We start from the raw sequence: 13166 nt of genomic DNA, 5'->3' as shown, positions 1-13166 counted from the left end.
GGGGGGGGGGGCAAAGGGAGAGAGAGAGAGAGAATCTTAAGCAGACTTCTCACCCAGAGTGGAGTCTGACTTGGGGCTTAATCTCATGATCCTGAGATCATGACCTGAGCTGAAATCGGAGCCACCCAGATGCCCCTTGAATTGACCTTTTAATTATGACGTGATATCCTTCTTTAACTCTCACATTTCGTACTTTAAAATCTATTTTATTCTTTGTGAATATAGTCATACCAGCGTTTTGTTATTGTTAGTGTTTGCACAGTATATCTTGTCTTCACTCTTTTCTTTACAGTCTCCCTTCTCTCTGCTTGGGGTCTATATCCCTATGCCAAGTTTTAGAAAATACGCTAAAGGAGAAAGCTGGAATAGAGGTGAGTCTTACCACATGTGCTTTCCTTCCCTCAATGCCCCTAGCTCTTGCAATCCACTGTGTATAGACATTTGTTTAATATATCTTTCTAGATTTTAATTTTTTGTGAGAAGGTAAGCTCAATCCAGCTACTCAATCATGATCATAACTGCAAATGTCCCATGTACTATCTAGCTTCCAACACTTTTCTTTTGCTGTCTTTCCTAGTCTCCTCATCCTTGTGGGTTTGTACCTTTTCTCCCCCTCCTTTTACCATACTTTTTTAGAGGGAGAAGAAGTAAATATACATGTTCAAACTGCCAAGTTTCATAAGACACTCTCATCTATGTTATGCTGAAGTTTTGCCTGAAATTGGCTCCCTGCACACTTGCTTGCTTGCTTCCCCATCCTTACTTTCTGCCACTTGCTAACCAATAGTTTCCTAGGATCATTTCCTTAATAAATATATGTGTATTTAAATTCTCATTTCAGCTTGTGCTTCTGGGGAACCAGGCCTAAGGTATCTTATTATATGGTAGTATTTACCTCTTAAAATATATTTATACTTTTTGACCATAGTTCCCATGATTACTCAGGTTTGATTAAATATTTCCACGATTTAAAGTTTGCCACCAATCTTTTTTCACAATGGCTTTTGTTTTAGTTCTTCTTTGGTCAGATTTTGAGGAAGGTTTATAATATGGCACAATGTGTAATATATTTTTCAAATTCTTTCGATTTTATCTGTTTTCTTTGTGCTTGAATAACAATATGTCTGAATGTGAAACATTCAGTTTCTTTCCTTCACAGTGGTCCATGTCTTCTCAAACTACTAAATGCTAAATGTTATTGGGAAGAAATCAAAAGACAGCTCAATTTTCTTCTACTTCTAAATAACTTAAAAAAAATCTTCTTGAACAAGAAAATTCTCAAATACACAACCTAACCCTACACCTAAAGGAGCTGGAGAAAGAACAACAAAGAAAGCCTAAACCCAGCACGTGAAGAGTAATAATAAAGATCAGAGCAGGAATCAATGAAATAGAAACCAAAAATCAATAGAACAAATCAACAAAACTAGGAGCTGGTTCTTTTAAAGAATTAATAAGACTGATAAACCCCTGGCCAGACTTATCAAAAAGAAAAGAGAAAAGACCCAAATAAATAAAATCATGAATGAAAGAGGAGAGATCACAACCAACACCAAAGAAGTACAAACAATTATAAGAACATACTATGAGCAACTCTACGCCAACAAATTTGACAATCTGGAAGAAATGGATGCATTCCTAGAGATATATAAACTACCACAACTGAACCAAGAAGAAATAGAAAACCTGAACAGACCCATAACCAGTAAGGAGATTGAAACAGTCATCCAAAATCTCCAAACAAACAAAAGCCCAGGGCCAGATGGCTTCTCAGGGGAATTCTACCAAGCATTTAAAGAACAACTAATTCTTATTCTCCTGAAACTGTTCCAAAAAATAGAAATGGAAGGAAAACCTCCAAACTCATTTTATGAGGCCAGCATCATCACCTTAATCCCAAAACCAGACAAGGATCCCATCAAAAAAGAGAATTACAGACCAATATCCTTGATGAACACAGATGCGAAAATTCTCACCAAAATACAAGCCAGTAGGATCCAACAGTACATTAAAAGGATTATTCACCACGACCAAGTGGGATTTATTCTAGGGCTGCAAGGTTGGTTCAACATCCGCAAATCAGTCAATGTGATACAACACATCAATAAAAGTAAGAACAAGAACCATATGATACTCTCAATAGATGCTGAAAAAGCATTTGACAAAGTACAGCATCCCTTCCTGATCAAAACTCTTCAAAGTGTAGGGATAGAGGGCACATACCTCAATATCATCAAAGCCATCTATGAAAAACCCACCGCAAATATCATTCTCAATGGAGAAAAACTGAAAGCTTTTCCACTAAGGTCAGGAACACGGCAGGGATGTCCATTATCACCACTGCTATTCAACATAGTACTAGAGGTCCTAGCCTCAGCAATCAGACAACAAAAGGAAATTAAAGGCATCCAAATCGGCAAAGAAGAAGTCAAATTATCACTCTTCGCAGATGATATGATACTATATGTGGAAAACCCAAAAGACTCCACTCCAAAACTGCTAGAACTTATACAGGAATTCAGTAAAGTGTCAGGATATAAAATCAATGCACAGAAATCAGTTGCATTTCTCTACACCAACAGCAAGACAGAAGAAAGGGAAATTAAGGAGTCAATCCCATTTACAATTGCACCCAAAACCATAAGATACCTAGGAATAAACCTAACCAAAGAGACACAGAATCTATACTCAGAAAACTATAAAGTACTCATGAAAGAAATTGAGGAAGACACAAAGAAATGGAAAAATGTATAGATTCTGTGTCTCTTTGGTTAGGTTAGGTTAACAAAATCAAAAGACAACTGACAGAATGGGAGAAGATATTTGCAAACGACATATCAGATAAAGGACTAGTGTCCAGAATCTATAAAGAACTTAGCAAACTCAACACCAAAGAACAAGTAATCCAATCAAGAAATGGGCAGAGGACATGAACAGACATTTCTGCAAAGAAGACATCCAGACGGCCAACAGATACATGAAAAAATGCTTCCACATCACGTGGCATCAGGGAAATACAAATCAAAAGCACAATGAGATACCACCTCACACCAGTCAGAATGGCTAAAATCAACAAGTCAGGACATGACAGATGCTGGCGAGGATGCGGAGAAAGGGGAACCCTCCTACACTGTTGGTGGGAATGCAAGCTGGTGCAGCCACTCTGGAAAACAGCATGGAGGTTCCTCAAAATGTTGAAAATAGAGCTACCCTATTACCCAGCAATTGCACTACTGGGTATTTACGCTAAAGATACAAATGTAGCAATCTGAAGGGGCACGTGCACCCAAATGTTTATAGCAGCAATGTCCACTATAGCCAAACTATGGAAAGAACCTAGATGTCCATCAGCAGATGAGTGGATAAAGAAGAGGTGGTACACACACACACACACACACACACACACACTGGAATACTACGCAGCCATCAAAAGAAATGATTACATTAATAAAAGAAAGAAGGAGAACCATATGATACTCTCAATAGATGCTGAAAAAGCATTTGACAAAGTACAGCATCCCTCTCTGATCAAACTCTTCAAAGTGTAGGGATAGAGGGCACATACCTCAATGTTATCAAAGCCATCTATGAAAAAACCACCACAAATATCATTCTCAATGGAGAATAACTGAAAGCTTTTCCACTAAGGTTAGGAACATGGCAGGGATGTCCATTATCACCACTGCTATTCAACATAGTACTAGAAGTACTAGCCTCAGCAATCAGACAACAAAAAGAAATTAAAGGCATCCAAATTGGCAAAGAAGAAGTCAAACTATCACTCTTGGCAGATGATATGATACTATATGTGGAAAACCCAAAAACTCCACTCCAAAACTGTTATAACTTGTACAGGAATTCAGTAAAGTGTCAGAATATAAAATCAATGAACAGAAATCAGTTGCATTTCTTTACACCAACAACAAGACAGAAGAAAGAGAAATTAAGGAGTCAATCCCATTTACAATTGCACCCAAAACCATAAGATACCTAGGAATAAACCTAAGCAAAGAGGCAAAGAACTGAGAACTTTTAAATTAGACCTCAGAAACCTGGAGCTGGAGAAAAAGCCCAGTGGTTTGTGGAAATGAGAATACATAGCAAAACCAAGATTTTTAAATTAAAATCTATATTTTGAAAAGTTGACCCCTAAATTCCCTGGCACCACCCTCTCTGTATGTACAGAACTCCAGGAAGCCAGACACTTACACCCCCAGAAACAGATTAGAATGTATCTTTTTGGCTTCTATTTCAAAATGCTATGGAAAAAGCCTCTTCTGGTTAAGATGAGTGATATGGACAACATTTATCCTCTCAATTGAAACAACTAAAAAAATGGACAAATATATGAAACAAGTTTTTAGGATATTGAGAAAACTTTTTTAAAATGACAGAGGTTGGGGGGAAAGCCACAGTAGGTGTAGGGAAACAAAGATAAAGTAATAGAAGGGAAATAAAAACTATGTCATGGAGAAAATGTTTCAAAGTACCCAAAGAAAAACTCAACCTGGAATTATGCAGTTGTTGGATATAGTGTTCTATATGTCAGTGAGATCAAGTTAATTAATTGTTGTATCCAAATCTTCTCTATTCCTACTGACTTTTGTCTGCTTGTTTGTCTTTCAGTTGATAGATGTGTATTGATAAAATCCCCAACTGATTGTGGCTTTATCTACCTTTCATTTCTTGCCATTTGCGACGATGTGGATGGAACTAGAGGGTATTATGCTTAACGAAATAAGTCAATTGGAGAAAGACAACTATCATATGATCTCCCTGCTGTGAGGAAGTGGAGATGCAATGTGGGGGGCTTGGGGGGTAGGAAAAGAATAAATGAAACAAGATGGGATCAGGAGGGAGGCAAACCATAAGAGACTCTTAATCTCATAAAACAAACTGAGAGTTACTGGGGGGAGGAGGGGAGGGAGAGGGTGGTGGGGTTATGGACATTGGGGAGGGTATATGCTATGGTGAGTGCTGTGAAGTGTGTAAACTTGGTGATTCACAGACTTGTACCCCTGGGGCTAATAAAACATTATATTTTATAAAAAATTTTAAAAAATTAATAAAAACATCTTCTTGAATACCTGAAGAAATTTTTTCCTGAAAATTCAATAAAGACTAGGAAATCTTTGTCTACTGTGATGTTTCAGAATTTTATTAAAATGTTATTAATATACACTGTGCCCTCCTGCATTTGGGAAGATTATCTTCTATTATGATTTAAAATTCATGTCATGTTCCATTTGCTTAGACTTTTCATTGAGCGACATAGCTTGTCTCTATGTTCTGTGGTCCCTATAACTATTTTATGCTTATTATGTTTGCTGGAACCATTTAATTTCTTTTTTCCTCTGTGTTCATTGTAAAATTCTCCAGAGTTTCCTCTAGACCTATACTTCCATAGATAGCTACTGGCCATATGTGGCCATTGAATCAAAATTAATTAAAAACTTTTAATGTAAACTTTATAAACATATATTTTTATCCCCAGGGGTACAGGTCTGTGAATCACCAGGTTTACACACTTCACAGCACTCACCAAATCACATGCCCTCCCCAATGTCCATAATCCCAACCCCTTCTCCCAAACCCCCTCCCCCCGGCAACCCTCAGTTTGTTTTGTGAGATTAAGAGTCACTTATGGTTTGTCTCCCTCCCAATCCCATCTTGTTTCATTTATTCTTCTTCTACCCACTTAAGCCTCCATGTTGTATCACCACTTCCTCATATCAGGGAGATCATATAATAGTTGTCTTTCTCTGCTTGACTTATTTCGCTAAGCATGATACGCTCTAGTTCCATCCATGTTGTTGCAAATGGCAAGATTTCATTTCTTTTGATGGCTGCATAGTATTCCATTGTGTATATATACCACATCTTCTTGATCCATTCATCTGTTGATGGACATCTAGGTTCTTTCCATAGTTTCGCTATTGTGGACATTGCTGCTATAAACATTCGGGTGCACGTGCCCCTTTGGATCACTACATTTGTATCTTTAGGGTAAATACCCAATAGTGCAATTGCTGGGTCATAGGGCAGTTCTATTTTCAACATTTTGAGGAACCTCCATGCTGTTTTCCAGAGTGGCTGCACCAGCTTGCATTCCCACCAACAGTGTAGGAGGGTTCCCCTTTCTCCGCATCCTCGCCAGCATCTGTCATTTCCTGACTTGTTGATTTTAGCCATTCTGACTGGTGTGAGGTGATATCTCATTGTGGTTTTGATTTGTATTTCCCTGATGCCGAGTGATATGGAGCACTTTTTCATGTGTCTGTTCGCCATCTGGATGTCTTCTTTGCAGAAATGTCTGTTCATGTCCTCTGCCCATTTCTTGATTGGATTATTTGTTCTTTGGGTGTTGAGTTTGCTAAGTTCTTTATAGATTCTGGACACTAGTCCTTTATCTGATATGTCGTTTGCAAAATGTAAACTTTAATTCCTTGATTGTAGTAACTACATTTTAAATGTTCAGTGGTCATTGTGGCTACTCTATTGGCTAGCACAGTTATAGATCATTCCAATTATTGCAGAAAGTTCTACTGGGCAGTGCTACTCTATACTAATAATTGAGTCTCTGCTGCTTATTGTATTTATCTTCTTATATATTTATTCTTTGTTCTGTGCTGGTCAAAGTTAGTCATAGGTTAGTCCATAGTTAGTGATATTTCCATATAACCTTTATTTCTATTTTGTATTTTTAACTTATCCTTGAAGTCTTATACAAATTTGTGTCCTTATAAATTCTTTCATAAAGTATTCTGGGGGAAGGTGCAGGAGGCTTGCTTTCTACTATAAGATATTTTTTCATCTATCATTTGCATACTATATTTTTCATATTAGTTTTTTTTAATTAATTTTTTATTTTTTATAAACATATATTTTTATCCCCAGGGGTACAGGTCTGTGAATCACCAGGTTTACACACTTCACAGCACTCACCAAAGCACATACCCTCCCCAATGTCCATAATCCCACCCCCTTCTATATTAGTTTTAATCAATTTTTGCTGAAATATATTTTCCCTGGTTTTTTATACTTTGTTTTCTGCCTCTCAAGTTACTGATACTTAACACGGAGAAATTTGTCTAAACGTATTTATGCTGATTACAATGTGGCTAAATCCCCTTTCCTCCACTTCCATTCTTTTCCCTCATTTTATGAGTGACACTGCAAAGGTCAGAAAATATGGTGTGTTACTGCAAATTGGCCCATCTCTTAGTTTTGTAAATAATTATATTGAAACAGAGACATACTTCTTCATGTACTAGTGTCACTGGCTGCTTTCACTGTGCCATAGCAGAGCGGGGGAGCTGTGACAGAGATCACGTGACTTGGGATGTTTAAATATTTACTGTCTGGCACTTTACAGAAGAGGTTTGCTGACCCCTGAGGTACAGAGAAGGAAGCATCTATAGCCTGAGGGCATGGGGTGGGCTGAGGAAAGTATTGGAAGAGGATTTTTTCAGTTAGGCCTGTGTGCAGCTTCTGTTGGCCAAAGTAGGCTCTGTTCTCTCTTGCACTTTTATTAAAGGTCTTCATCTGGGTTAACTTCATAATGTCTGGGATATCTCTTTACATCCACGGATAAACTTGGGCTTCAGATCCTCCTCAATTTCTAGTTGGATTTGGGCATCTTGAACTTTTGCCATTTCTAAAGAGAGGCAGTAATACAAGAGGTTTCACCTTGTATTCAGGCATCAGTTGTTTCTACTTTAAAATTGGTGACAGGTATGTGATAGGTGGGGTTCACTCCCTTCTTCAGCACCTTTAGGACAAGGAGAACTTTTCCTGGGCTGTCCCTAAGGATACTGGGCTCAGCTTCAGTCTGCTCCTGCAACTGCCTCAAATGAGTTTTTTTATGTCTGAAGGGATGGGTTTCCTATTTTTATAAAGATTTCTGTGTCACCAACTCTGCTTTGGTAATATTTTTCAGGTTTTTATTTTCCTCAGTTTTCCCTCTTTAAGAGTACTAAGAAAGTCAATAATAGGTGCTTTCTAGAGCCCACAGCATGTTCCTTGAAAGAGCCTTTGTCTTTTCCCTTGGCTAACAACCCCTGTGTGGTGTATTTTTCTTCTTTAACTTATTTGTTGTGCATATATTAGATTATGAAATCTGGTTTTCCTCTGCCAGAGTGAAAAGCTGACCATTTGCAAAAAACTTTTTTGTATTTACTTTCCACTTAACAAGGTGAAGGTTTGCAAGGGGAATAGCTAGGCACAAAGAGGCATATTTCTTTTGACTTTCATTTCTTTGAATAAACTAATGTATATAGTGTATACAGTTTTTATGTTTTCATTGAAAATGACCAATCAATAAAATTACACAAGAAGAATCCATTTTTTGTTTTTAACTTTTTTTGTTAAATAACTTCATTCAATTGCAAAACTGCTTCAACAGTAGTTTGTATACTTACTCTGGTAAGCTGTTTATTAGTTGGGTAACCTGTTAAAACAAGTAATTAGAGATGAGTTTATGTTGAACTAGTCTTTCAAAAAATAACTATTGCCTCATTTTTTAAATGAGAAGTTCAAATACCATCAAAAATATATTAAAGATATTAGTCAAGTGTTTTCAGATCTCACACCACACAGTTGAAATTTCCTTAGAGATATTTTCACTTTCCACAAGTCCAGCTACATTTAATAAGACCCTGCATATGGGCTGTGACTCGAAAATCTATTCCTTCTATTTTTTAAAAAGCCTTTCAGAATCACAGCATTTTATTTTATTTTATTTTATTTTATTTTATTTTATTTTATTTTATTTTATTTTATTTTATTTTAAAGATTACACTCATTTGAGAGCGAGAGAGTGAGAGAGAGCATGAGCAGAGGTAGGGGCAAGGTGAGAAGTAGATTCCTCACTGCGCAGGGAGCCCCATACAGGACTCAATCCCAGGACCCCAAAATCACTAGATGACTAGATGCTCAACCCACTGAGCCACCCAGGCACCCCTCTTCCTTCTATTTTTTAACTTAGTACATGAGTATACTCTTCAACTTGTCTGAAGTCACTGAAGTAAGTAGCATTTCATGAAGAGTTCCTGATAATGGGGAAAAATATATGACCAGATACCTAGGACTAGATACTATTTAATAGCTGAAAATTATGGCAGAAAATATTTAGGAAAAATAAGGAATTTATTATCTCACATAATTAAAATAATCCATGGATAAGTCTTCATTGGCTTTCTTTTTAGACTTATTTGTCCTCAGACTCCTCAAAATGGCTCAGAGCTGATACAGAATCATATCTTTAAAAGTGTGTGTGTGTGTGTGTGTGTGTGTCTTTGTATGTGGCTTTCCACTGAAAGTAAAAAGCCACACTGGCTTTCAGGACCCCCCAGAATCTATACATCCAAGTTCCCTTTATTCTCTCCAAAATCATCTCACCAGCCTTGCTCTATTGTGCGCACGCTCTCTCTCTCTCTCCTTTTTTTTTGTAGTTGTTATTTTTACATTTCAGCCACACTGGCCTCTTTTATCCTTCAAACATATGGAGTCTTTCCTACCCAGGTTTGCCTTTTCCCCCAGCACTGCACAAGGGTGGCTTCTCTCTCATCCTTCACATGTCATCTCAGGTCAGGCAATGTTCATTCCCACCCCTCCCCCATCCTAACAAACCTGCATCCTGCTACTTCCCTACTCATTTCCTTCTAAGCATTCATCACTAACTGTCCTTATTTTTAATTTTAAATATATACATATATATATACATATATATATATATATATATTTACATATAGTGTCTTCCTAACTAGAATGTAAGCCCTATGAGGCAAGAATCTTACTTTTAAGTTCACAGATGTGTCCCTGGTGCTTAAATAACAATGAGCACTCAATAAATATTTATAGAATAAGAAAATTACTTCCAAAATCAAGCAACACAGAAACTTTCAAAGAAGAAAGGAAAAGTATTTTTTAAACCATCCATAATTCCATTACCCAGATACAGTAACTATCATCCTTTGGTGAATGTTATTCAGTCCCTTTTCTCTGGCTATTAAAATTACATAGATACAATTTTTAAATGCAAGTATACTTTGTACTATTTTTCTTTTTTCGATTTTCATTTTTACTTGAATTTAACAACAAAGTAGGGAATTAAAAATGAGCAGGTTATTATTTATTCAAAAGATATAGCTGCCCCTAAAGGATCTTTCTAAAATTAAGAAACAAGATTATGAAAAATAAGAGTCTTGAATTGTATTTTGTAACTACATGTTCCAATTTGGGGGCAGTTTCTATAACTTTTTAATTATTTCAATGTTATTTACATTTTATTCCATAATCATAATCCTAAATTTATATTTTTTATAACATTTTATTTATTTATTTGAGAGAGAACAGAGTGGGGAAGAGAGTGAGGAAATAGGCTCCCTGCTCAGCAGGACTCGGTCCCACGACTCTGGGATCATGACCTGAGCCAAAGGCAGATGTTTAACTGACTGAGACATCCAGGTGCTCTGATATCTTTGTTTTATAAAAATTTAAGTGGATTAAAATCATGTTCAATTGCTTTGTTTTGCCATTAACTTCTTTATTACTGTTTTTTAAAATTTGTTATTTGTTTATTTAAATTCTATTAGCCAACTTACAGTACATCATTAGTTTTATTTTTTATAATTAAAAAAATTAACGTATAATGTATTATTAGGCCCAAGGGTACAGGTCTGTGAATCATCAGGCTTACACACTTCCCAGCATTCACCATAGCACATACCCTCCCCAATGTCCATAACCCAACCACCCTCTCCCTACCCCCCTTCCCCCAGCAACCCTCATTTTGTTTTGTGAGATTAAGAGTCTCTTATAGTTTTTCTCCCTCCCAATCTCATCTTGTTTCATTTTTTCCTTCCCTACCCCCCGACCCCCCCACTTTGCCTCTCAAATTCCTCATATCAGGGAGATCATATGATAATTGTCTTTCTCTGATTGACTTATTTCGCTAAATAGAATACCCTCTAGTTCCATCCACATCATTGCAAATGGCAAGATTTCATTTCTTTTGATGGCTGCATAGTATTCCATTGTATATATATACACCACATCTTCTTTATCCGTTCTTCTGTTGATGGACATCTAGGTTCTTTCCATAGTTTGGCTATTGTGGACATTGCTGCTTTTATTGGTTTATAATTGCTCTCTTGATTGGATTTTTGTCAGAGGAGAATTTATAAGAAGGGCTCTTGGATATTTTCTTTTTTGAGGTTTTGCAGATTTATGAGTATTAGGCTATGCCCTTTTGCAACACCCATTCGGCTGTACATTTCATTTTAGGTCATGCTTTTGTTCTTAGCCTCTTTTAGATACTGGCACCATCTTCTGGCATTAGATCTCAGGGAGAAGTCTAAGGTATTGTCATCATTACCCTGTTTTCCTATTTTTGTGAATGTAATTCTTTATCCTTGATGTTTAACAACTCTATAGGCATATATGTTGCTGTTAGTCAGTTCTTGTCATTTTTTCCTCCCATGGGCTACCACCTGGTATCTAGCCTCATTTCCAATACTTCTTGGAGGGTCATGTGCACCTTGCCAACTATTTGCCCTTCTGTGACCTCATAATGCTGCTTTATATCCCTCTGGCTTGGCACACCTTAGCGAAATTCCCTCATCCCTACCCTCACTCTAACATTGCTGCTACTTATTCTAGCAGACTTAGCTCAAGCCTCTGTGAAGCCTTCCTGTACTCCTCAGGTGACCAGCCCCTTCTCCTTACAACCCCCATGAAGTGTAACATGTACCTCCAGTATTGCATTTGTTACACTGACTTACCATTAATGGTTTATGGCTGTCTTACATCCAGCCCTGTGAATTCCAAGGGGACCGGCGCCTAGCTTATATCAACAAGACTGTGTAAGCAATTCAAAACAGAGTTCTTGCTGATGGAAAGTTGGAAATGTTGAATGGATAGATAGCAACTGGACTAATTACTGAGCAGCTACTAAACCGGGAAAGTGTAAATCTGACACAATTCGAATACTATGATAAACTGAATGCTCTGCCTTTAACGGACATTAATCATAAGCCGGATGTCGGGGTAATAAGAAATGTCAAAGACAAGCCTACAAGTGGGAAAGCCGAACTTCGGTGACGCAGGTGACAACTGTCCAGTAAAGACCGGTGTCTGCTCTCCCACACCTCGGCTTCTCATCTAAGAAGACAGGCATGAACGGCCAGCCCTTCCTGCATTTCGTGATACCTGTAGCTGAAGCTCACCACCGCCACCAGCAGCAAAACATTGAGCTTTTCACGGAGTCGTCTGCAGCTGGAACTCGGCGGGGCGAGCGGCGGGGCGGAGCGGCGGGGCGGAGCGGCGGGGCGGAGCTAGCTTTGCGCAGGCCCCGTGTGGGCGGAAAGAGCCGTAAGACTGCGCCTGCGCTCTCAGTCGACCTGCTCCGCTTCCTCGGCGGGGACTGGACGGGATGGTGGTGCAATGTCAGGTAAGGGTGGGGCGCCCTCACAGGTGCATCTGACCCCTTTTCTTCCTCCCTCCACCGGTCCGGCCCTGCTCAGCCGGATCCTCATTGTTGCCACCTTAGTGGGACCGAGTTTTACTCCCGGTGCTGCGCGCACTACCACTGGTGTTGCCCCTCCGGGCTGCGGACGTTTTCACTTCTGCTGCCCGAACCAAGGTCAGGTCCTCTCCGCTAACCGCTGGTCTCCGGGGTGACGGCGTCAAAGGTTTCTAAAGGCACCCGCGACGTCGCCCCCTTGCTTCCATGATTATTCGCTTTGGCAAAGACAGTTTTCAAGTTCATGCATTTAACTGAGAGTTCTTGTGAAAAAAGGTGCTTCCTATATGCATTTGCAAACCCTCGATTATTTGCAAACCTGTGATTATTTCGTAGAGAATAATTTGCACACTGGGACAGGTGGGTTATTTAATTGGCCAGATTTCTTAGATACCAGGCTGACGGTATAGGTTTGTCTTAGGAAATACCAGTTTAACCTGTGTGTCAAACCCACCAGCCTTTACAAACGTGAGGGTATGTTGCATAACTTAATCCTTGGCAGCTAGGTTCGATGTAATGTGGACTGAATCAAGGGTCATATGACAACCGTGAGAGACGTGTCTCAGTTTTCTAGTTTTTTACTTTATTTGTGTAATTTATCTCTTGACTGAGACATCAGTTTACTGCTTAAGTGTTTATAAAA

Source organism: Mustela lutreola, chromosome 5, assembly GCF_030435805.1.
Source record: "Mustela lutreola isolate mMusLut2 chromosome 5, mMusLut2.pri, whole genome shotgun sequence".
In the NCBI taxonomy this organism is placed as follows: domain Eukaryota; kingdom Metazoa; phylum Chordata; class Mammalia; order Carnivora; family Mustelidae; genus Mustela; species Mustela lutreola.
The sequence above is the reverse complement of the archived record's forward strand: the minus strand, read 5'-3'. Positions refer to the sequence as shown.